Below are 27,652 nucleotides of genomic sequence, written 5' to 3'. Positions count from 1 at the left end.
GTCAGGCACCCGGACAGACACCTGTTGTCCGTGGGATGAATATGGCCATTGACATGCCTGGTCAAATTACAAAAAAAATCACCTCTTCGGTGTGGAATTATTTTAACAGAAATGCGGACAACAGGTGTCAAGCCGTGTGTTGCCTTTGTCAAGCTGTAATAAGTAGGGGTAAGGACGTTAACCACCTAGGAACATCCTCCCTTATACGTCACCTGGAGCGCATTCATCAGAAGTCATTGACAAGTTCAAAAACTTTGGGTGACAGCGGAAGCAGTCCACTGACAACTAAATCCCTTCCCCTTGTAACCAAGCTCCTGCAAACCACACCACCAACTCCCTCAGTGTCAATTTCCTCCTTAGACAGGAAAGCCAACAGTCCTGCAGGCCATGTCACTGGCAAGTCTGACGAGTCCTCTCCTAACTGGGATTCCTCTGATGCATCCTTGAGTGTAACGCCTACTGCTGCTGGCGCTGCTGTTGTTGCTGCTGGGAGTCGATCTTCATCCCAGAGGGGAAGTCGGAAGACCACTTGTACTACTTCCAGTAAGCAATTGACTGTCCAACAGTCCTTTGCGAGGAAGATGAAATATCACAGCAGTCATTCTGCTGCAAAGCAGATAAAATAGGCCTTGGCAGCCTGGGTGGTGTTAAACATGTGTCCGGTATCCACCGTTAATTCAAAGGGAATTAGACAATTTATTGAGTTACTGTGTCCCCGGTACCAAATACCATCTAGGTTCCACTTCTCTAGGCAGGCGATACCGAGAATGTACACAGACCTCAGAAAAAGGGTCACCAGTGTCCTAAAAAATGCAGTTGTACCCACTGTCCACTTAACCACGGACATGTGGACAAGTGGAGCAGGGCAGACTCAGGACTATATGACTGTGACAGCCCACTGGGTAGATGTATTGCCTCCCGCAGCAAGAACAGCAGCGGTGGCACCAGTAGCAGCATCTCGCAAACACCAACTCGTTCCTAGGCAGGCTACGCTTTGTATCACCGCTTTCCATAAGAGGCACACAGCTCACAACCTCTTACGGAAACTGAGGAACATCATCGCAGAATGGCTTACCCCAATTGGACTCTCCTGGGGATTTGTGACATCGGACAACGCCACCAATATTGTGCATGTATTACATGTGGGCAAATTCCAGCACGTCCCATGTTTTGCACATACATTGAATTTGGTGGTGCAGAATTTTTTAAAAAATGACAGGGGCGTGCAAGAGATGCTGTCGGTGGCCCGAAGAATTGCGAGCCACTTTCGGCATTCAGCCACTGCGTGCCGAAGACTGGAGAACCAGCAAACACTCCTGAACCTGCCCTGCCATCATCTGAAGCAAGAGGTGGTAACGAGGTAGAATTCAACCCTCTATATGCTTCAGAGGATGGAGGAGCAGCAAAAGGCCATTCAAGCCTATACATCTGCCTACGATATAGGCAAAGGAGGGGGAATGCACCTGACTCAAGTGCAGTGGAGAATGATTTCAACGTTGTGCAAGGTTCTGCAACCCTTTGAACTTGCCACACGTGAAGTCAGTTCAGACACTGCCAGCCTGAGTCAGGTCATTCCCCTCATCAGGCTTTTGCAGAAGAAGCTGGAGAGATTGAAGGAGTAGCTAAAACGGAGCGATTCCGCTAGGCATGTGGGACTTGTGGATGGAGCCCTTAATTCGCTTAACCAGGATTCACGGGTGGTCAATCTGTTGAAATCAGAGCACTACATTTTGGCCACCGTGCTCCATCCTAGGTTTAAAGCCTACATTGTATCTCTCTTTCCGGCAGACACAAGTCTGCAGAGGTGCAAAGACCTGCTGGTGAGACACTTGTCAAGTCAAGCGGAACGTGACCCGTCAACAGCTCCTCCTTCACATTCTCCCGCAACTGGGGCTGCGAGGAAAAGGCTAAGAATTCCGAGCCCACCCGCTGGCGGTGATGCAGGGCAGTCTGGAGCGAGTGCTGACATCTGGTCCGGACTGAAGGACCTGCCAACGATTACTGACATGTCGTCTACTGTCACTGCATATGATTCTGTCACCATTGAAAGAATGGTGGAGGATTATATGAGTGACCGCATCCAAGTAGGCACGTCAGACAGTCCGTACGTATACTGGCAGGAAAAAGAGGCAATTTGGAGGCCTTTGCACAAACTGGCTTTATTTTACCTGAGTTGCCCCCCCCTCCAGTGTGTACTCCGAAAGAGTGTTTAGTGCAGCCGCTCACCTTGTCAGCAATCGGCGTACGAGGTTACTTCCAGAAAATGTGGAGAAGATGATGTTCATCAAAATGAATTATAATCAATTCATCCGTCGAGGCATTCACCAGCAATTGCCTCCAGAAAGTACACGGGGACCTGAGATGGTGGATTCCAGTGGGGACGAATTAATAATCTGTGAGGAGGGGGATGTACACAGTGAAAGGGGTGAGGAATCGGAGGATGAGGAGCAGGTGGACATCTTGCCTCTGTAGAGCCAGTTTGTGCAAGGAGAGATTGATTGCTTCTTTTTTGGTGGGGGCCCAAACCAACCAGTCATTTCAGTCACAGTCGTGTGGCAGACCCTGTCGCTGAAATGATGGGTTTGTTAAAGTGTGCATGATCTGTTTATACAACATAAGGGTGGGTGGGAGGGCCCAAGGACAATTCCATCGTGCACCTCTTTTTTCTTTCATTTATCTTTGCATCATGTGCTGTTTGGGGACAATTTTTTGAAGTGCCATCCTGTCTGACACTGCAGTGCCACTCCTAGATGGGCCAGGTGTTTGTGTCGGCCACTTGGGTCGCTTAGCTTAGCCATCCAGCGACCTTGGTGCACCTCTTTTTTCTTTGCATCATGTGCTGTTTGGGGACTATTTTTTGAAGAGCCATCCTGTCTGACACTGCAGTGCCACTCCTAGATGGGCCAGGTGTTTGTGTCGGCCACTTGGGTCGCTTAGCTTAGCCATCCAGCGACCTTGGTGCACCTCTTTTTTTCTTTGCATCATGTGCTGTTTGAGGACTATTTTTTAAATCGGCCATTCTGTCTGACACTGCAGTGCCACTCCTAGATGGGCCAGGTGTTTATGTCGGCCACTTGGGTCGCTTAGCTTAGTCATCCAGCGACCTCGGTGCAAATTTTAGGACTAAAAATCATATTGTGAGGGGTTCAGAATAGACTGGAAATGAGTGGAAATTATGGTTATTAAGGTTAATAATACTATGGGATCAAAATGACCCCCAAATTCTATGATTTAAGCCGTTTTTGAGAGTTTTTTGTAAAAATAAAATAAAATCCAAAACACACCCGAATCCGACAAAACATTTTCAGGGAGGTTTTGCCAAAACGCGTCCGAATCCAAAACATGGCTGCGGAACTGAATCCAAAACACAAAACACGAAAAATTTCCGGTGCACATCACTACTCGCAATATTCTTTTTAGTCCTAAAATTTGCACCGAGGTCGCTGGATGACTAATCTAAATGACCCAAGTGGGCGGCACAAACACCTGGCCCATCTAGGAGTGGCACTGCAGTGTCAGACAGGATGGCACTTAAAATAATTAGCCCCAAACATCACATGATGCAGAGATAAAAAAAAAAAAGAGGTGCAAGATGGAATTGTCTTTGGGCCCTCCCACCCACCCTTATGTTGTATAAACAGGACATGCACACTTTAACAAACCCATAATTTCAGCCACAGGGTCTGCCACACGACTGTGGCTGAAATGACTAGTTGGTTTGGGCCCCCACCAGAAAAGAAGCAATCAATCTCTTCTTGCACAAACTGGCTCTACAGAGGCAAGATGTCCACCTCCTCCTCATCATCCAATTCCTCACCCCTTCACTGTGTACATCCCCCTCCTCACAGAGTATTAATTCGTCCCCACTGGAATCCACTATCTCAGGTCCCTGTGTACTTTCTGGAGGCAATTGCTGGTGAATGTCTCCACAGAGGAATTGATTATAATTCATTTTGATGAACATCATCTTCTCCACATTTTCTGGAAGTAACCTCGTACGCCGATTGCTGACAAGGTGAGCGGCTGCACTAAACACTCTTTCAGAGTACACACTGGAGAGGGGGTAACTTAGGTAAAATAAAGCCAGTTTGTGCAAGGGCCTCCAAATTGCCTCTTTTTCCTGCCAGTATACGTACGGACTGTCTGACGTGCCTACTTGGATGCTGTCACTCAAATAATCCTCCACCATTCTTTCAATGGTGACAGAATCATATGCAGTGACAGTAGACCACATGTCAGTAATCGTTGGCAGGTCCTTCAGTCCGGACCAGATGTCAGCACTCACTCCAGACTGCCCTGCATCACCGCCAGCGGGTGGGCTTGGAATTCTTAGCCTTTTCCTCGCAGCCCCAGTTGCGGGAGAATGTGAAGGAGGAGCTGTTAACGGGTCACGTTCCGCTTGAGTTGACAAGTGTCTCACCAGCAGGTCTTTGAACATGTGCAGACTTGTGTCTGCCAGAAAGAGAGATACAACGTAGGCTTTATACCTAGGATTGAGCACGGTGGCCAAAATGTAGTGCTCTGATTTCAACAGATTGACCACCCGTGAATCCTGGTTAAGCGAATTAAGGGCTCCATCCACAAGTCCCAAATTTCTCGCAGAATCGCTCCGTTTTAGCTCCTCCTTCAATCTCTCCAGCTGCTTCTGCAAAAGCCTGATGAGGGGAATGACCTGACTCAGGCTGGCAGTGTCTGAACTGACTTCACGTGTGGCAAGTTCAAAGGGTTGCAGAACCTTGCACAACGTTGAAATAATTCTCCACTGCGCTTGAGTCAGGTACATTCCCCCTCCTTTGCCTATATCGTAGGCAGATGTATAGGCTTGAATGGCCTTTTACTGCTCCTCCATCCTCTGAAGCATATAGAGGGTTGAATTCCACCTCGTTACCACCTCTTGCTTCAGATGATAGCGGGGCAGGTTCAGGAGTGTTTGCTGGTGCTCCAGTCTTCGGCACGCGGTGGCTGAATGCCGAAAGTGGCCCGCAATTCTTCGGGCCACCGACAGCATCTCTTGCACGCCCCTGTCGTTTTTTAAATAATTCTGCACCACCAAATTCAATGTATGTGCAATACATGGGACGTGCTGGAATTTGCCCACATTTAATACATGCACAATATTGGTGGCGTTGTCCGATGTCACAAATCCCCAAGAGAGTTCAATTGGGGTAAGCCATTCTGCGATGATGTTCCTCAGATTCCGTAAGAGGTTTTGAGCTGTGTGCCTCTTATGGAAAGCGGTGATAAAAAGCATAGCCTGCCTAGAAACGAGTTGGTGTTTGCGAGATGCTGCTACTGGTGCCGCCGCTGCTGTTCTTGCTGCGGGAGGCAATACATCTACCCAGTGGGCTGTCACAGTCATATAGTCCTGATTCTGCCCTGCTCCACTTGTCCACATGTCCGTGGTTAAGTGGACATTGGGTACAACTGCATTTTTTAGGACACTGGTGAGTCTTTTTCTGACGTCTGTGTACATTCTCGGTATCGCCTGCCTAGAGAAGTGGAACCTAGATGGTATTTGGTACCGGGGACACAGTACCTCAAGCTTTTCTCTAATTCCCTGTGAATTAACGGTGGATACCGGACACACGTTTAACACCAACACAGCTGCCAAGGCCTGAGTTATATGCTTTGCAGCAGGATGACTGCTGTGATATTTCATCTTCCTCGTAAAAGGACTGTTGGACAGTCAATTGCTTACTGGAAGTAGTACAAGTGGTCTTCCGACTTCCCCTCTGGGATGAAGATCGACTCCCAGCAGCAACAACAGCAGCACCAGCAGCCGTAGGTGTTACACTCAAGGATCCATCGGAGGAATCCCAGTTAAGAGAGGACTAGTCAGACTTGCCAGTGACATGGCCTGCAGGACTATTGGCATTCCAGTCTAAGGAGGGAATTGACACTGAGGGAGTTGGTGGTGTGGTTTGCAGGAGCTTGGGTACAAGAGGAAGGGATTTAGTTGTCAGTGGACTGCTTCCGCTGTCACCCAAAGTTTTTGAACTTGTCAATGACTTCTGATGAATGCGCTCCAGGTGACATATAAGGGAGGATGTTTCTAGGTGGTTAACGTCCTTACCCCTACTTATTACAGCTTGACAAAGGCAACACACGACTTGACACCTGTTGTCCGCATTTCTGTTAAAATAATTCCACACTGAAGAGGTGATTTTTTTTTGTAATTTGACCAGGCATGTCAATGGCCATATTCATCCCACGGACAACAGGTGTCTCCCCGGGTGCCAGACTTAAACAAACCACCTCACCATCAGAATCCTCCTGTCAATTTCCTCCTCAGCGCCAGCAACACCCATATCCTCATCCTGGTGTACTTCAACAGTGACATCTTCAATTTGACTATCAGGAACTGGACTGTGGGTGCTCCTTCCAGCACTTGCAGGGGGCGTGCAAACGGTGGAAGGCGCCACCTCTTCCCGTCCAGTGTTGGGAAGGTCAGGCATCGCAACCGACACAATTGGACTCTCCTTGGGGATTTATGATTTAGAAGAACGCACAGTTCTTTGCTGTTCTTTTGCCATCTTAACTCTTTTCAGTTTTCTAGTGGGAGGATGAGTGCTTCCATCCTCATGTGAAGCTGAACCACTAGCCATGAACATAGGCCAGGGCCTCAGCCGTTCCTGGCCACTCCGTGTCGTAAATGGCATATTGGTAAGTTTACGCTTCTCCTCAGACGCTTTTAATTTAGATTTTTGGGTCATTTTACTGAACTTTAGTTTTTTGGATTTTACATGCTCTCTACTATGACATTGGGCATCGGCCTTGGCAGACGACGTTGATGGCATTTCATCATCTCGGCCATGACTAGTTGCAGCAGCTTCAGCACGAGGTGGAAGTGGATCTTGATCTTTCCCTATTTTACCCTCTACATTTTTGTTCTCCATTTTTTATTGTGTGGAATTATATGCTAGTAATATATCAATAGCAATGGCCTACTGTACTGTACTATATATGTATACTGCTGGTCACCAAAATGCTGCACTGTCCTACTATATACTGCTCACAATAATGCAGCACAGAGATAGTATACTTGAAACAGAGCTGCAATATAAAGCAATGGCCTACTGTACTGTACTATATATGTATACTGCTGGTCACCAAAATTCTGCACTGTCCTACTATATACTGCTCACAATAATGCAGCACAGAGATAGTATACTTGACACAGAGCTGCAAGATACAGCAATGGCCTACTGTACTGTACTATATATGTATACTGCTGGTCACCAAAATGCTGCACTGTCCTACTATATACTGCTCACAATAATGCAGCACAGAGATAGTATACTTGACACAGAGCTGCAAGATACAGCAATGGCCTACTGTACTGTACTATATATGTATACTGCTGGTCACCAAAATGCTGCACTGTCCTACTATATACTGCTCACAATAATGCAGCACAGAGATAGTATACTTGACACAGAGCTGCAAGATACAGCAATGGCCTACTGTACTGTACTATATATGTATACTGCTGGTCACCAAAATGCTGCACTGTCCTACTATATACTGCTCACAATAATGCAGCACAGATATAGTATACTTGACACAGAGCTGCAAGATACAGCAATGGCCTACTGTACTGTACTATATATGTATACTGCTGGTCACCAAAATGCTGCACTGTCCTACTATATACTGCTCACAATAATGCAGCACAGAGATAGTATACTTGACACAGAGCTGCAAGATACAGCAATGGCCTACTGTACTGTACTATATATGTATACTGCTGGTCACCAAAATGCTGCACTGTCCTACTATATACTGCTCACAATAATGCAGCACAGAGATAGTATACTTGACACAGAGCTGCAAGATACAGCAATGGCCTACTGTACTGTACTATATGTATATTGCTGGTCACCAAAATACTGCACTGTCCTACTATATACTGCTCACAATAATGCAGGACAGAGATAGTATACTTGACACAGAGCTGCAAGATACAGCAATGGCCTACTGTACTGTACTACTATAATTATATACTGGTGGTCCCCAGTCCCCACAATGCAGCACACGGAGCACAGATATTTGCAGCACACTGAGCACAGCTATGGAGCGTTTTCAGGCAGAGAATGTAGATATTTTCAGCACACTGAGCACAGATATTTGCAGCACACTGAGCACAGATATTTGCAGCACACTGAGCACAGATTACGGAGCTTTTCCGGGAGAGAACGCAGCCACGTCCTCTCCGTTCAATCTCCAATGCACGAGTGAAAATGGTGGCGACGCGCGGCTCTTTTTATAGAATACGAATCTCGCGAGAATCCAACAGCGGGATGATGACGTTCGGGTGCGTTCGGGTTAACCAAGCAAGGCAGGAAGATCCGAGGCTGCCTCGGACCCGTGTAAAATAGGTGATGTTCGGGGGGGTTCGGATCTCGGAGAACCGAACCCGCTCATCTCTAGTTACAACCTTTGCAATAGAAAGGGTAAATATTTGCAAGCAGTGGAAATACTGGCTGTTTTTGTATGTAGCGAACAAATACTGGGCAGCTTTATTTTTACACTGCATGGTTTTAGCAAAGTGCAAATTGCTCTTTGTTATACTTTTACTCCTACTCCTGACTGTGGGGGTAATTCAGATCTGATCGCTGGGCAGCGATTTTTGCAGCCCTGCGATCAGATAGTCGCCGCCTACAGGGGGAGTGTATTTTCGCTGTGCAAGTGTGCGAACGCATGTGTTGCAGAGCTGCACAAAAGGATTTTGTGCAGTCTCTGTGCAGCCCAGGACTTACTCAGCTGCTGCGATCACATCAGGCTGTTCGGGACCGGAATTGACATCAGACACCCTCCCTGCAAACGCTTGGAGTGTTTTTCCAAACACTCCATGAAAACGGTCAGTTGCCACCCACAAACGCCCTTTTCCTGTCAATCTCCTTGCGAACGCCCATGCGAATGGATCCTTCGCACAAACCTGACGCTGACCGGTAATCCCCTTTGCAGCCATGTGACGCACCGGCGAATTGCAGTGCATACGCATGCGCAGTTCTGATCTGATAGCCCGCTGTGCGAAAACGCACAGCAGCGATCAGATCTGAATTACCCCCTGTGTCGCCTAACTTGTGTGTGTGACGGCTGCATTATAACTATATTCTATATATATTTTGTTAACATAGATATCATCTATCTGTAAGACAGTTTGTTGATGAACAGGTTGGGTACAATATGTCGACATGCATCCTGTCAATATATGCGTATGCTGACATGGTCATAATGTCGACATTCATCATGTAGACAGTCATGAAATGCTGACATGTTAGTGTTGAATTACCTGCTCCTGGCGGCTACAGCAGCGCTTTCCAGCTCCCAGCGGTCATGCGATCGTCACTTCCGGGTCAGACCGCCGATCCTCCAGCAGTCCGGTAAGTATTTTCTCACCTAACCCTAGGGCCAGATTAACAATGGGGTGGATGGAGCTCCAGCTCCAGGCCCTCAATAAAAATAGGCCCCATCACCATGACAGCATTATGATTAATAAATGTCCAGATGGTTGCCATAATTCATAAGAATTAAAATTGTATTTATAATTTCCTCACAGTAATGCCGTTTTTCTACTTTTACGTATTTTGGGAGACATTGGGGCTTATAGTGTAGGGAGTGTACATGTTCACATGGCACTAGCCACACCCACAACGCATTAGCCACACCTCCTCAACTTCTCACAATAGGCCCTTGATCATTTTCAGCCCCAGGTCCATGTGAACCTTAATCCAGCCCTGCCTAACTCTAATACCTAACCCTAATCTCCCCCCACCCCATGCAACCTAACCCTAACCTTCCCTCAACCTGCAGCCTAACCCATTACCCTCCCACCCGCAGCCTAACCCATATGTAGACATCCTGACAATCTCAACATTTCACCTGCCGACACGTATCAGTGATGCCAAAAGTGTGGGGGGAAGGGGGCAGAGGTAAAGGAAGAAACACCAGGTATTACAATATATATATATATATATATATATATATATATTGTTCAAAGTAATGGACTGCCTGAGATTTACCATCACAGAAAGAACATTTTGTGATTCGAAGTTTCGGTCTTACAGTAAAGATATCATGTATAAAAGAATACCTGTTTCATAAAAGAAACCCTAGTCCCATAAAATATCACACAATGCATCTCTGGAATAAATCAGATTCAATTCCACTGCAACCAGGAGACTTTGATGAATGGAAGCTGTAGCCAGCAGTAAAAATAAAATCTGAATTCATATCTTAAAAAGACTTGGCCTATTTTTACTAAACTTGCTATAGAACTGTGGCTTTAGGGAGAGTACACGGAGCCATCTGTCACACCTCGACTGAGACAGTGTTGTATTTGGGATATCAATCAAGAAAACAACCCAACTAAACCTGTAGCCTCAGGTTTGTCCTGCCAAGTCTACATGTAGTGTACCCCCTGGGGCTTATTTGCATGCGATTGAGAAGCTGCTGGTACAAAGACTCAGTACTGAACACAGGCAGAGCTATTTTATGAAGGGAAACTGATCTAGTGTCAGACAACAGAGGATCCTATATTAGAGGCTCCTGGGCCGATGCAAGTCCATTTGCTGAGCTGTTCTTGTGTCTTTTCACACTGCGCATGCAAGTACAGAAGATGCAGAGTTCTGCGCATTTCAGTCTCCACTTGCGAGCCAGTAAGAAGAACTGGGCTGGAACTGGGCGTTCTCATGTAGGCAATGATCAGTGAGGGTGTGGTGGGAGAATTGAAGCCTACACTGAGCACTGGATGAGCAGAAAAGTGTCTACTAAGTATAGGATGTGTAAAAGTTTGTATTGATAATCATGAAGGCTAGGAAACAAGCATACGTATACAAACGGTCCAGATGCAGATATGTGTATCACCCTAAGGTGATTATGCACGTTTCTCTAAGTGCATTCGCTTAGAGAAATGTGCACTTGGCCATCGATGGTTAACTACCAATGTAAAATAGTTTTACCATCAATGATACAATGCTCCCCGATCAACACAAAGCCTAGTTCTACCCCCGACACACCTGTGAAGTTTTGCCCTCAGGTTCTGATTGGACCACAGCTCAGTAATAGAGCAGGGATGTCCATCGGTGTTTAAAAACCATTGATGGTTCCCTTGTGGATGGTTTTATACCAACAAGATTAACCATTAATGATACCATTGATGGTGACCATTGATGATTAACCCACCAATGGCTATCCTTAGCCAGCTCTCCACGTCATTAGGCACGCCCCTTCTGTGACAAAATACTGCAATATGTGGGTCTGCGGGGAGGGGCCAAGATGATGGAATTCATATAATATTATGGACCCAAGATTCTCCCTGTATTATCTCCCCATCCTGGCCACTTCACTAGGAAGCTGGCAGGATGTGGAGATCTACCTATTCTTCCAAGGGCTGGGGGACCAGGGGCGGATTGAGATGGAAAACCATCCCTGGGAAATTCATGGAAGGAGCCCTAATGGAAATGTGCGGTCTGATGAGGGGGTGGGGTCTGTTGAGGGGGGCAAATCCTGCCGCATAGGGCCTGGTGGTATGCATTTGTAACCTTCCGTGAGTCTTCTACTGCAGTTATGTCTGAGACCAGGGGTGGATTGGGAACTAAAAGTGGCCCTGTAAAATTTTGTAGCAGTGGCCTGACATGGGCAGAACAAGGGGTATAATATACAGTGTAGTCATGGCTGCCTGTCATGTGGGGGGTGGGGCCACATGACAACACACAAAATATGACCCACAGACACTTTGGCCTACCAGGAATCTTCCTGGTGAGCCATATGGCCAAGCCACCCCTGCGAGGACTACCTGAAAAATCATGAGTCTCCTGCAAATTTCGGGAGAGTAGGCGAGTATGATTTGCAGTAAATGTTCTACTTTATTTTATGGTTATATACTGTTATCTTACACTGTACTCAGCAGCTCAAACCAGAAGTAAATATTTCAAAGAACAATTCAATTACATTTAGAGTTTTTGTGACAAGTAATCAAGGCCTATGGCAGTCCAGATCTCTCCTGTTCAGAATCCACGCAGCAGCCAGCATGGACTGAGGAGCATGCAGTACATTTCCAGGAGCTTTGGGGAATGTTCTTGCTTTTTATTGAAACATACTGACCTGCTGTGAATAGAAATACACCTGGGGTGACGGCAATGTGATGTAATCTAATGAAGTTTTAATACAAAATGTGGCCTGTAATGAATGTTAAAGAAATCTGAGTGTTTTGTTGAAGATCAAGCACATAAATCCTTTATAGTGTGGGGGTTCAATGCTTGAGCGCTGCCCAGAGAGAATGGTAGCTTCAACCCACTGCGTATATTAACCAGTGTTATTCTAAAGGCGAAGCTGCTTGAGACAAGCAAGAGATGGAAAACACAGCAAGCAGAAGGGAGTCTTGCTGCGGAGATTCCACATATTAATTTCCAGTAACACTGAAAACACAAATACATTTCTAAGTTTGCTAATATTGGGCAAAAATCTGAAATCGATAAGCACAGCATGTCAGTTGTGTGACAGGAAATACAGAATTTGCTTATGTGTTCAATCCTGGGGCTTAAGTCCCAGAGGCAATCCAAGCCCTGAATAGGCACCAGCATGTACAGCAGCACTGGTGTGGTTCACAGTGGGATCCAAGTGTGACCGTTGCTCTTCAAACAGAGTACTGCAGAGTTAATCGGCTCTGTTCCAGGAGTCCTGCAAACACTTGCAATAGGCAACAGCATGGCTCATGCCTGGTATCACTCAGCTTGCGCTGCAGCAAGTGATGGTGCACCCATTGCTGCTGCTGTTGGACTGTGAGATGAGACATTGGTGAACACAGATACTGCATGCTACAGATGGCTGAATTCCGTAAGTCTGACCCTGACCCACCAGTCGTCACACAGTGTAGCTGGAGCCCTGCCAATTCACTGCGGGCTCTGGTCCCTGTAGACCAACTAAGAGCGCTATCTACAGTATATAATTTTATGTGTGTGTGTTGTTGTTTTTTTAAGGGGGGCACCAGACTCCAACTTGCCGCCGGGCAACTGTTGTGAAAATTGTCGGAAAACATTACCATAATCAGAACAGATAAAACTACATAACATGTAATAAGATTACCAACAAGATCCTTGAACACATCAAAGTTATGACTTTTACACAGCGCCACCTACAGTATTGTCTCTCCAATGCAGCTTATTAAGTAATACTCAGCCTCTAGCTGTTGCTGTTAAGTCTGTGACTTATATTTCACTAAAGGTTTTCTTAGTAACCATGACACTGGTCATTGCATGCTTCTTTGCTGAAGAACTGCAAATAACACTAAAAATAGATTCATACACCAACGGCAGTATATACAGCACACAATAAGATCCGGTGTATCCCTACGCCGAAATTCAAACACAGCAATAGGAACTACATACACCACAGTTGTTATATTCCAAAACGTTGATGGTTTTCAACCTCTCGGCGACATTACTTGGTATACACGTGTACAAATGTGGAACCGTGGAGAAAGTTGTGTATACCCCTTTAAAAGATAAATTACAGTGTTTGCAACTTGATTCATTTGGCTGGCACAGTACGGGTTAAGGGACGGACCACAGACAGGTCACGTGTTCTGTTTGTGAAGTGGCAGGAGCCTATTGGACAGTGGAGGAGAGAGCAAGTGTAGCATTGTGGGAGAAGAGGGCGGTGACGTAGGTGTAGGAGAGAAGCCATTGAAGGAGCTGGATGTTTGGTGAGGAGCTGAGCAGGACGGTGGTGAGCAGCACTGAAGAGCTGTAGCCTCGGGGTACTTCCATGAGTGTGGAAAACATGCGAGAGCAGGCATGAGACGTCGCAGCATGGGACCGGACACCACCAGGCCTATGCAGAGGTGTGGACGCCGTGCCCATCTTGATAGACCAGAAACTATTTAGACAGATCCAGCAAGAGAGCAGAATAACCTGTGAGGCTCGGATTGAGTAACAGAGAACGTTTTTGTGGACTGCAGAAGGTTGAGTGCTAAACCCTATCATCCATTGACATACTGCTCATGACCGTATGGAGAAAAGGGTGCTACCAGACCCTTAAATGAGAATCACGCAGAGTGATCCCTGTTAAAACACAGTGTTAACCAGTACAGAGGCATTATCAACCAGTCTATATTAGCAGCAGACACAGTACAGTACGGTAGTCCACGGCTGTAGCTACCTCTGTGTCGGCACTCGGCAGTCCATCCATAATTGTATACCACCTACCCGTGTTTTTTTTTTTCTTTCTTCTTTATACAGATGTAGCCACCTTTATCTTGACTGTTTCTCCGCCGAGACGGGCGTTTAGCCACGCTAAGGCGATAGCTGAGTTTAATCACAGGCAGGCGCGTTGAGACGATCTAGATACTCATCATGCATTACACATCTCCACCACTGTGTGGCTAATGCTCCACTAATCCAGTACTTTCGATCGTACAGTATAGCGGCGGATTGATCTACAGCTCTGGCAATACTGTAGGCGTAACGGGAGGCGGTGGAAAAAGTATGGAGTACTGTATAGTACAGTACTGTATGTGTATGGAGACGCAACTACAGTAATTGTGTAAAAGGAAGAATGTACAGTACAATGTATAAACACCGTGCTTTTAAAATATATGAGCGTCTGAGTTCGCTAATGCATAATGGGAATGGAGGACTAGCAGAAGGCGGAGGAAAACACCGTGCTTTACAAATGCGAGCGTCCGAGTCCTCTAAGGCATAAACCAACAGCAATGGGGCGGGGGCCGGGCGCTGTTTGCAGTACTTTCACACATGAAATTGGAAATCTCTCATGAGGCGTCGTGGGCTAGGGGTGAAGGCTCCCAACTCCCTCGCTGGTGGTCCAGGGTTCGAGACCTGATGTGCTTTCTTTCTTTTTTTTTTTTTTTCTGTAATAATGCACTGTATTATTTTATTTACATTGTAAGACAGTCAATGGAAGGATGCACACAGGTTTCACATAAATCAAAGTACATCTGCAGGAGCGATTCTTTACGCTAAATGCAACCTACAGTACGGTACTGTAAGTGAGCAAAACAGTACTACAGTGGGCGTTTGTGTATTGCACATGACCTGCATTCCCTCCCTGTCTACTGCATGATCTGTGCAGGCTCCCATGGGGGAAGGGCAACAGGCTAGCAGGAGGCGGAGGAAAACACCGTGCTTTACAAATGCGAGCGTCCGAGTCCTCTAAGGCATAAACCAACAGCAATGGGGCGGGGGCCGGGCGCTGTTTGCAGTACTTTCACACATGAAATTGGAAATCTCTCATGAGGCGTCGTGGGCTAGGGGTGAAGGCTCCCACCTCCCTCGCTGGGGGTCCAGGGTTCGAGACATGATGTGCTTTCTTTTTTTTTTTTTTTTTTTTCTGTAATAATGCACTGTATTATTTTATTTACATTGTAAGACAGTCAATGGAAGGGTGCACACAGGTTTCACATAAATCAAAGTACATCTGCAGGAGCGATTCTTTACGCTAAATGCACCCAAACAGCGTGAATGAAATGAGTGTATTCTGACGCTACCAACTAAGCAAAACAGTACTGTAGATCTTCAGCGTTTGTGTATTGCACAGGACCTGAATTTCCTCCCTGTGCAGGCCCCCAGGGGGGAAGGGCGATGGGGGTAGGGGGGAGACGATGGAAAATACTGTGCCTTTGAAATGCAATTACATGAGCGTCCGAGTACACTACGGCATACTGTAAACCAACACCAATGGGAAGGAAGTGCCAACCTTATTTTTAATGTGTTCCCGTGACATTCACTTTAACATTTTTTTTTTTCTCTCCAATACAGTACATCCAATGGAAGGATGCACACAGGTTTCACATAAATCAAAGTACAGTACATCTGCAGGAGCAATTCTTTACGCTAAATGCAACCTACAGTACAGTACTGTAAGTGAGCAAAATAGTACTACAGTGGGCGTTTGTGTATTGCACATGACCTGCATTCCCTCCCTGTCTACTGCATGATCTGTGCAGGCTCCCATGGGGGAAGGGCAACTGGCTAGCAGGAGGCGGAGGAAAACACCGTGCTTTACAAATGCGAGCGTCCGAGTCCTCTAAGGCATAAACCAACAGCAATGGGGCGAGGGCCGGGCGCTGTTTGCAGTACTTTCACACATGAAATTAGAAATCTCTCATGAGGCGTCGTGGGCTAGGGGTGAAGGCTCCCACCTCCCTCGCTGGGGGTCCAGGGTTCGAGACATGATGTGCTTTCTTTCTTTTTTTTTTTTTTTTTTTCTGTAATAATGCACTGTATTATTTTATTTCCATTGTAAGACAGTCAATGGAAGGATGCACACAGGTTTCACATAAATCAAAGTACATCTGCAGGAGCGATTCTTTACGCTAAATGCACCCAAACAGCGTGAATGAAATGAGTGTATTCTGGCGCTACCAACTAAGCAAAACAGTACTGTAGATCTTCAGCGTTTGTGCATTGCACAGGACCTGAATTTCCTCCCTGTGCAGGCCCCCAGGGGGGAAGGGCGATGGGGGTAGGGGGGAGACGATGGAAAATACTGTGCCTTTGAAATGCAATTACATGAGCGTCCGAGTACACTACGGCATACTGTAAACCAACACCAATGGGAAGGAAGTGCCAACCTTATTTTTAATGTGTTCCCGTGACATTCACTTTAACATTTTTTTTTTTCTCTCCAATACAGTACATCCAATGGAAGGATGCACACAGGTTTCACATAAATCAAAGTACATCTGCAGGAGCGATTCTTTACGCTAAATGCAACCTACAGTACAGTACGGTACTGTAAGTGAGCAAAATAGTACTACAGTGGGCGTTTGTGTATTGCACATGACCTGCATTCCCTCCCTGTCTACTGCATGATCTGTGCAGGCTCCCATGGGGGAAGGGCAACAGGCTAGCAGGAGGCGGAGGAAAACACCGTGCTTTACAAATGCGAGCGTCCGAGTCCTCTAAGGCATAAACCAACAGCAATGGGGCGAGGGCCGGGCGCTGTTTGCAGTACTTTCACACATGAAATTAGAAATCTCTCATGAGGCGTCGTGGGCTAGGGGTGAAGGCTCCCACCTCCCTCGCTGGGGGTCCAGGGTTCGAGACATGATGTGCTTTCTTTCTTTTTTTTTTTTTTTTTTTCTGTAATAATGCACTGTATTATTTTATTTCCATTGTAAGACAGTCAATGGAAGGATGCACACAGGTTTCACATAAATCAAAGTACATCTGCAGGAGCGATTCTTTACGCTAAATGCACCCAAACAGCGTGAATGAAATGAGTGTATTCTGGCGCTACCAACTAAGCAAAACAGTACTGTAGATCTTCAGCGTTTGTGCATTGCACAGGACCTGAATTTCCTCCCTGTGCAGGCCCCCAGGGGGGAAGGGCGATGGGGGTAGGGGGGAGACGATGGAAAATACTGTGCCTTTGAAATGCAATTACATGAGCGTCCGAGTACACTACGGCATACTGTAAACCAACACCAATGGGAAGGAAGTGCCAACCTTATTTTTAATGTGTTCCCGTGACATTCACTTTAACATTTTTTTTTTTCTCTCCAATACAGTACATCCAATGGAAGGATGCACACAGGTTTCACATAAATCAAAGTACATCTGCAGGAGCGATTCTTTACGCTAAATGCAACCTACAGTACAGTACGGTACTGTAAGTGAGCAAAATAGTACTACAGTGGGCGTTTGTGTATTGCACATGACCTGCATTCCCTCCCTGTCTACTGCATGATCTGTGCAGGCTCCCATGGGGGAAGGGCAACAGGCTAGCAGGAGGCGGAGGAAAACACCGTGCTTTACAAATGCGAGCGTCCGAGTCCTCTAAGGCATAAACCAACAGCAATGGGGCGAGGGCCGGGCGCTGTTTGCAGTACTTTCACACATGAAATTAGAAATCTCTCATGAGGCGTCTTGGGCTAGGGGTGAAGGCTCCCACCTCCCTCGCTGGGGGTCCAGGGTTCGAGACATGATGTGCTTTCTTTCTTTTTTTTTTTTTTTTTTTCTGTAATAATGCACTGTATTATTTTATTTCCATTGTAAGACAGTCAATGGAAGGATGCACACAGGTTTCACATAAATCAAAGTACATCTGCAGGAGCGATTCTTTACGCTAAATGCACCCAAACAGCGTGAATGAAATGAGTGTATTCTGGCGCTACCAACTAAGCAAAACAGTACTGTAGATCTTCAGCGTTTGTGCATTGCACAGGACCTGAATTTCCTCCCTGTGCAGGCCCCCAGGGGGGAAGGGCGATGGGGGTAGGGGGGAGACGATGGAAAATACTGTGCCTTTGAAATGCAATTACATGAGCGTCCGAGTACACTACGGCATACTGTAAACCAACACCAATGGGAAGGAAGTGCCAACCTTATTTTTAATGTGTTCCCGTGACATTCACTTTAACATTTTTTTTTTTCTCTCCAATACAGTACATCCAATGGAAGGATGCACACAGGTTTCACATAAATCAAAGTACATCTGCAGGAGCGATTCTTTACGCTAAATGCAACCTACAGTACAGTACGGTACTGTAAGTGAGCAAAATAGTACTACAGTGGGCGTTTGTGTATTGCACATGACCTGCATTCCCTCCCTGTCTACTGCATGATCTGTGCAGGCTCCCATGGGGGAAGGGCAACAGGCTAGCAGGAGGCGGAGGAAAACACCGTGCTTTACAAATGCGAGCGTCCGAGTCCTCTAAGGCATAAACCAACAGCAATGGGGCGAGGGCCGGGCGCTGTTTGCAGTACTTTCACACATGAAATTAGAAATCTCTCATGAGGCGTCGTGGGCTAGGGGTGAAGGCTCCCACCTCCCTCGCTGGGGGTCCAGGGTTCGAGACATGATGTGCTTTCTTTCTTTTTTTTTTTTTCTGTAATAATGCACTGTATTATTTTATTTCCATTGTAAGACAGTCAATGGAAGGATGCACACAGGTTTCACAATTCCTAATCTTGAGAGGCAATAGTGAACTTGTAACACACATCCATTTGCGACAGTGTACACTACTGGTTTTACAGTACTGTGTTTTGTCTGCGGGACTTGCACGCTCACATACAGTATTCATAAAGTATTGTAGATGGATCATATACTGTATGCTGTACTACTGTATTTGCGTCGGTGTCGTACTGTATATACTGTACAGTACTGTATTAAATAATGCAGCGTAATGAGTACAGTATTTGCTGTATGCAGCGTAATGAGACGCCTTAGTAAAGTAGTCCTTATTATGTATGTCAGTATTGTATTTTACGGGAGACCACACGCATGCGCAGTGGTGATTGTAAAAAGCGACATCTGGTGGCTGATCGCAGGTATTACACGTAAAGGTAACGCCAAACGTCAAATGTCTGTCTCCGTGTGATTAGATAGCCTCTCTGTGGCTAGGCGCGCCTCGCTACGCCACAGTACGCTGCGTATGGTCGAACGGGACAACCGCCGCGGCCACTCAAGATAAAGGTGGCTACATCTGTATTATAATTAGAGATGTGCACCGGAAATTTTTCGGGTTTTGTGTTTTGGTTTTGGATTCGGTTCCGCGGCCGTGTTTTGGATTCGGACGCGTTTTGACAAAACCTCCCTGAAAATTTTTTGTCGGATTCGGGTGTGTTTTGCATTCGGGTGTTTTGTTTTTTTTAAAAACCCTCAAAAACAGCTTAAATCATAGAATTTGGGGGTAATTTTGATTCTATAGTATTATTAACCTCAATAACCATAATTTCCACTCATTTCCAGTCTATTCTGAACACCTCGCAATATTATTTTTAGTCCTAAAATTTGCACCGAGGTCTCTGGATGACTAAGCTAAGCGACCCAAGTGGCCGGTACAAACACCTGGCCCATCTAGGAGTGGCACTGCAGTGTCAGACAGGATGGCACTTAAAAAAATTGTCCCCAAACAGCACATGGTGCAAAGAAAAGAGAAAAAGAGGTGCACTGTGGTCGCTGGATGGCTAAGCTACTGTAAGCGACACAAACACCTCAATATCACAAGAATTATTCGTTCTAATCAATGGTATTATTGGTCCAAATCACTGGAAGAAAATGACAAAATCATTGGAATTAAATGGCAGTAATGTCGGGAATTATATCAAATGGCAGTACCACTGGACATATACGGAAGTGTCAGGATGGCACTTAAAAAAATAGTCCCCAAACAGCGCATGATGCAAAGAAAAGAGAAAAAGAGGTGCACTGTGGTCGCTGGATGGCTAGCTAAGCGACACAAGAAAATGACAAAATCACTGGAATTATTTGGCAAGATCACTGTAATTAATAATTATAAATCACTGATATTAATTGGTAAAATCTCGCTATCACCTGCCTAGTGAAGTGGAATCTAGATGGGATTTTGTACCGGGGACATAATAACTTCATCAATTGTCTAAATCCCACTGCACTAACCGCGGAAAACGGGCGCACGTCTAACAGCGCACTGATTATACTGAAAACTGATTATACTGATCACTGATGATACTACGGAGAACTGACACTGAGCAGCGAGAACAGCACTGGACTATTGTACTGTAGTAAACTGGTCACCACAATGCAGCACTGACACTGAGCACAGATATTAAGCACTGATCAGGATACTAGAAGTGACACAGAGCTGCAAGATACAGCAATGGCCTACTGTACTATACTACTATCACACGCCGCACAGTATAGTATACAGGGTGTATAATCCCCACGTGTATCTCACACATCGCTTAGTACAGATTACAGGATGTATAAAATCACCAGGTGTATAACACACGTTGCACAGTACAGTATACATACTGGTCACTACAATGCAGCAGATATTGAGCACTGATCAGGATATTAGACGTGACACAGCTGCAAGATACAGCAATGGCCTACTGTACTGTACTATATGTATACTGCTGGTCACCAAAATGCTTCACTGTCCTACTATATACTGCTCACAACAATGCAGCACAGATCTGGATAGTATACTTGACACAGCTGCAAGATACAGCAATGGCCTACTGTACTGTACTACTGTATATGTATACTGCTGGTCACCAAAATGTTGCACTGTCCTACTATATACTGCTCACAATAATGCAGCACAGATATGGATAGTATACTTGACACAGAGCTGCAAGATACAGCAATTGCCTACTATACTGTACTACTATAATTATATACTGGTGTTCCCCACAATGCAACACACTGAGCACAGATATTTGCAGCACACTGAGCACAGATATGGAGCGTTTTCAGGCAGAGAACGTAGATATTTTCAGCACACTGAGCACAGATATTTGCAGCACACTGAGCACAGATACGGAGCTTTTCAGGGAGAGAACGTAGCCACGTCCGCTCCGTTCAATCTCCAATGCACGAGTGAAAATGGCGGCGACGCGCGGCTCTTTATATAGAATACGAATCTCGCGAGAATCCGACAGCGGGATGATGACGTTCGGGCGCGTTCGGGTTAACCGATCAAGGCGGGAAGATCCGAGGCTGCCTCGGAACCGTGTAAAATAGGTGAAGTTCGGGGGGGTTCGGATCTCGACGAACCGAACCCGCTCATCTCTAATTATAATGTTACGTAATATGAGCTGGGGCACTGTAATGTGGCATAATATGAAATTGAGGCATTATAGTGAGGCACAGTATGAAGTGGAGGCACTGCAATGTAGTATAATATGAACTAGGGACACTGTATGGCATAACGTGAATTGGGGGTACTGTGTGGCTTAATGTGTACTGGCAGCCCTACAATGAGACATAACAGTACATAAGCCACTACTATGATTCAGAAAATGAACTAGGGCACTACTATGGGGCATAACATTAACAACTGCTGAGAAGAGGTCTTTCACTGGAAGCATTGGATAGGGGCCCCTTTAATATGTTGCTATGGGGCCTACAAAGTTATGGCTACGCCCCTGTGTATGGGGGAATACATCTTAGGGAAAGGATCTATCACCTAGCGACCGAACATCTGTGATACCTTTTCCGACCACTTAGACACCTGCCAACCCCCGGGGTGTTATACATACTGCGTTTCTGCTAAGAGTCTGCATACTACATGACATATAGTAAAAGAGCCCAGGGGCTTATGTTGAGAAGTGTTTCCCAATCACCACCTTCACCTTACTCTATAACTTCACAACATCACATTAGCTTGTTAGTACATACATCATTTACACATTTCTTTTTTTTTTTCCTTCTACAACTTCTGTTGAAATATGTTTTGTTTCTGCCTTTAATTTGAAGGAGAGCTGGATTATGCGTCGGACTAGCTGACCGGGGAACAGCTTCCGGTCCATTTATGCCGGAACAATGTTTAGAGGCACAGGGTTCTCTGCAATCCCCTGCAATGCAGGTAGAGGATATAAAGAGCCGGGTGCTTCTAAACATTGGGGGTCATTCAGACCTGGACGCAAGCAGGCGATTATTGCAGTGCTGCAACCAGGTGGTCACCACCTACAGGGAGAGAGGGTAATCGCTGTGCAGGGGTGCGAATGCATGTGCAGAGAGCTGCACAAACAAAAGTTTTTGCAGTCTCTGCACAGCTCAGGACTTACTGTTCCAGTGCGATGATCTGGCCCGGAGCTGACGTCAGGAACCCTCCCTTCAAACGGCTGGACACGCCTGTGTTTTTCCAGACACTCCCTGGAAACGGTCAGTTGACATCCACAAACGGCCTCTTCCTGTCAATCTTGTGATCGCCGGTGCGATCGCTTTCTTCGTTCATCCTGTCGCTATCCGGCAATCCCCGTCGCCGTAGAGCGAACATCTGCGCATTGCGGTGCATACACATGCGCAGTTCTGACCTGATCGCAGCGCTGCACAAAAGCTAGCGTGCAATCAGGTCGGAATGACCCCCATTGTCCCTGCATAAATGGACCGAAAGTCAGCCCCAGTCAGCCAGTCTCATACTGGCTGGATTTAAATACATAGGAGAGATATACTAAGCCTTGGAGAGTAATAAAGTGGAGAGAGAGATAAAGTTCCAACCAATTAACTCCTTACTGTCATTTTTTAAACACAGCATGTAACATTGCAATTAGAAGCTGATTGGCTGGTACTTTGGGGGCTCTGCTAAGCTTAAAGCTGGACACACAATTGGGGGACGGATTGGCAGTCAGGCCGGTCGGCCAACCTACTGTATGTGACGACACTTACCAATCGTCGGCCCTATGTGTTGTGCCTGATGTCACAACATGGTGGGCATTTACATGTGCCTGCCCAGTTGTTATGTCAGTCACCAGTGGCTTTTGCAGCAAGAGTGCAGGTGGTCTGCAGACCACCAGTACACACAGCACAATGCGCTGATATATTGGCTATCGGCTGTGCTGCAGGGCTGATGCGATATGTCTGTGAACAGACAAATATGGGATACACAACCACTATTGCACCCACAATATATCGGTCGTACAATTGAGCACCCGCTATATCGGACAGTGTGTACCTAGCATTAGAGAGTGATAAAGTGGAGAGAGATATAGGGGAAAATTCTGAGTTGGTCGCAGCAGGATTTTTGTTAGCAGTTGGGCAAAACCATGTGCACTGCAGGGGAGGCAGATATAACATGTGAAGAGAGAGTTAGATTTGGGTGGGTTATTTTGTTTCTGTGCAGGGTAAATACTGGCTGCTTTATTTTTACACTGCAATTTAGATTGCAGATTGAACACACCCCACCCAAATCTAACTCTCTCTGCACATGTTATATCTGTCCCCCCTGCAGTGCACATGGTTTTGCCCAACTGCTAACAAAAATCCTGCTGCGATCAACTCAGAATTGCCCCCATAATACCTACCAATCAGCTCCTGTTATTTTTCATATACTGCCTATAACAAGGCAGTTAGAAGCTAATTGGCTGGTACTTTATCTCTCTCCACTTTATCACCCTCCAAGGCTTAAGCTGGGTACACACTGGATCAACGGAGATTCGTTCCAACGTCGGACCTAATCCCCGTGAACCTGGATTGCCTGTACACACTGGGGCGTCTGTAATAAAGTACGGAACGATCATGTTCCATCCTTCATTAGCATACTACAGGACACTAGCAATATTGTCAGGCTTGATGTGCAGCAGGTTAGTCCTGGCAATGGGCCTAATTCAGACCTGATCATAGCAGCAAATTTGTTAGCAGTTGGTCAAAACCATGTGCACTGCAGTGGGGGGGGGGGGGGCAGATATAACAGAGAGAGTTATAGGCCCTACACACTTGGCGATATTCTGAAAGATATGAACGATCTCGTTCATAAATGAACTAGAACTCGTTCATATCTTTCAGTGTGGAGACTTAAGCGATGAACGATGCGCGTCCCCGCGCTCGTTCATCGCTGGTCTCCCGTCGGCTGTGCATGCAGGCCAATATGGACGATCTCGTCCATATTTGCCTGCACTTCAATGCAGCCGGGTGACTGGGGGAGTGAAGAAACTTCACTCCCCCGTCACTGCCCCCCCGCCGCCGGGTCGCTCGTCGGCCGTATCGGCCGTCGGGCACCTCGGCGGCACATCGCCAAGTGAGTAGGGCCCTTTAGATTTGGGTGGGTTATTTTGTTTCTGTGCAGGGTAAATACTGGCTGCTTTATTTTTACACTGCAATTTAGATTTCAGATTGAACACTCCCCACTCAAATCTAACTCTCTCTGCACGTTATATCTGCCCCATCTGCACTGCACATGGTTTTGCCCATCTGCTAACAAATTTGCTGCTACGATCAGGTCTGAATTAGGCCCAATGTCGCTATCGACCGCAGGTTCTTGCATCTGCCATACACATTGTCCGATGTGCGCAGAATTGAGCGATATCGCATCTGATCCGGCGGATCGGACTGACATATAGCTCAGTATGTACCCAGTTTTAGTACATCTCCCCCATTCACATAACCACCCAGGTTTCTGGTAGTAATGGGTTAAAATCCAGACAGCACAATGCTGATTGCAGAGTTAAGAGGAATTACCGTTAACACATTAATAAAGGCTGTCGTTACACTGACAAATGGTCTTAATAAGGTATTTTAATGGAATTCCAGGATAGACGAAGCCGAATAAAACAAATATATTTTAGTTTTACTTATTCACAACATCTGTAGCTAATTATATTGAGGGAATCATTTGGCTGCTATAGTGCACAGCCAAGTCTTGTCTTGTTTTGATTACGCCTGTTAATCACTGGCTGTTAGTAGAGCTGTGACATTGTCCGGCAGGGCAGAAAGCTTTGATTTAGCGACCGTCTCGCTGGGGAACTCATTCGCTAGACATATTACAGCAGAGACCCCTCCAAGAGCTTCATCAATCATTCTTTAATCAGAACGCACCCCAAGCGGCTCATTGCTCTTGCAGCATTGAGGAAGGCAGCCTGAGCCACTCTAGAACACAATCCTACTCAGTATGTCTTCAGCCACCACCATGGAAGACAGGATGCCCATTAAGAGGGGGAGTAAAACTGATTATGGAGTAGGTTTAAAGGGGATTATTCACACTGACACTTGAAACAAGCTATTGACCAAACTGCAGAGTTCCTGCTAATGAGTTTACAACTAAAGATGTTCTCAGTGGTTCTGTGATGTACGTTAAACAGAACAGCAAATCTACACATTTTTTTTTTTACATGTTTTTTTTTTGTTGCCCACCTCTACCATGGAACTTTATGGTGGAAATTCAATTAGCGGCAACATTCCATCGGAACCAGGGCCCTGATTCAGGTCCCGAAGCAACTGGCACATAGACGCAAAGTACTGATGGTAGATACTTTGCGTATGCGCCTGACCAATACTGCATATGCGCAGTACGGGTCCTGCATCATATGACGCACTACGGCTGCAGGCATCAAGAGATTGACAGTCTGCAGCCGTTTGGGGGCAGGGAGGGAATGGCGTCATCAGTCGTTACACAAAATGGAGGCGTGTTGTTCAGTTTTGTGGGCGTGGCAAGGGTCTTCGTATGGTGATGGAGATTTCAGGGCCTCTTTAGAAGGAAATGTGGCAGCCGGCCTGCGGGAGCTCATGGGCACTCATGGTGTCGCAAGTGATCCTTATACCAGATGCATAACTCCCAACTTTTGATTGTTGGTGCTTGTTTCTGTGCCCAAAAAGGGGGTGGGGCCTTGAGTGGAGGGGGTGGGGCCTCACACTGCAACCCCCATTTTTGTCATTTTCTTAGGCATGCCCAGCACTTCCTGAGGGTCTTGGCAGCCCCTGGCTCCACTCCCTGCACTGATAGATGTTGTGCGCATACGCACGAGACCTATTAAGTGATCACTGGTTGCTTTGCAGAGCAGAGCAGTAGTGATCACTGGCTTTCCCAACTGTCCTCCCCACCCCGCCCCGCCAGAGCCGGCCATAGGTATAGGCAAACTAGGCAATTGCCTAGGGCATTTGATATGCCTAGGGGCATCAGCAGCTTCTGCTGATTAAAATGATATGCGGCATGCCTATATTCTGTGTGTAGCATTTCATATGCAGACACAGCCACAGTCTCACACAGTATATAATCATGCTGCATATCATCTTAATCAGTGGAAGCTGCTTGTGCATCCTAACCAAAATAAGATGCATTTTGATTAAAAAAAGGTGCCAGACGTTAGCATTGAGGCAAGATTTAGGAGGACACATCTGTATCCAAGCAGAGGCAGAGGTCACAGCGTTAGTGGCAGTGTGATTGCTGTGTGCATGTGAGTGGGTTGGTTGTGCAGTAGTGTTCGGAATATATGTAAGGGGCACTATGCGTGTCATTATGTGTATAAGGGCATTAATAATGTGCGGCATATGTGTAAAAGGGTACTATTGTATGCGTGTCATTATGTGTATAGGGGCACTAATAATGTGCAGCAAATGTGTAGGGGCACTATGTGTGTCATTATGTGTATAAGTGCATTAATAATGTGCAGCATTTGTGTAAGGGACATTATGTGTAAAAGGGCATTAAAGGATGTCATAATGTGTAAGGCGCATTATGTTTATAAGGACATTAATGAGTCTCATATGTGTAAGGGGCATTACTGTGTGGAATTATGTGCATAAATGCATTACTAATGTGTGGCATTATGTGTATAAGGTGCTCTACTATGTGGCGTTGCATATAGAAAAGGCACTACTGTGTCATCTAATGTGAATAAAGAGCAATAGGGTGTGGTGTAATGTGCATAAGGAGCAATTCAGTGTGATGTATTGTGAATAAGGGGCTCTACTGTGAGGAGTAACGTTTATAAGGTAAAGTGATACTATTGTGGGATGTAATATAAATTATGGACACTATTGCATGATCAAATGTGAATGAAGTTGCAGTACTGTGTGGCGTAATTGTAATTTGGGCTACTATTGTGTGGCCATGCCCCTTGCCAGCAAAAACACACCCCTTTTTGGGCTGTTCCCAAAATATAAGGGTACAAACACCAAAATAAGGACTGCTATGGGTGAGGGGTGATGGTGCTGGGAAAGAGGTGTCAGGTCAGAGGCAGAACCAGCGGTGGTGCTAGGGGGCACCAGCCAAAATCTTGCCTAGGGCATCATATTGGTTAGGGCCGGCTCTGCGCCCTGCCCTGTATTCAGGACAGGTGGGAGGTATGCAGATGCCTTTTGTTGCATTACCATATCTGTGCAAGGAAACATTAGTGATGCTCCCTCCAACCACATCTCAATCAGGCCCCATGTGCGCTAATTGTAGTACATTGGTAAGTACGGTTCACGGTATAGGGGTTACTCA

This window comes from Pseudophryne corroboree, chromosome 7, assembly GCF_028390025.1.
Source record: "Pseudophryne corroboree isolate aPseCor3 chromosome 7, aPseCor3.hap2, whole genome shotgun sequence".
In the NCBI taxonomy this organism is placed as follows: domain Eukaryota; kingdom Metazoa; phylum Chordata; class Amphibia; order Anura; family Myobatrachidae; genus Pseudophryne; species Pseudophryne corroboree.
This window is presented reverse-complemented; position numbering follows the sequence as displayed.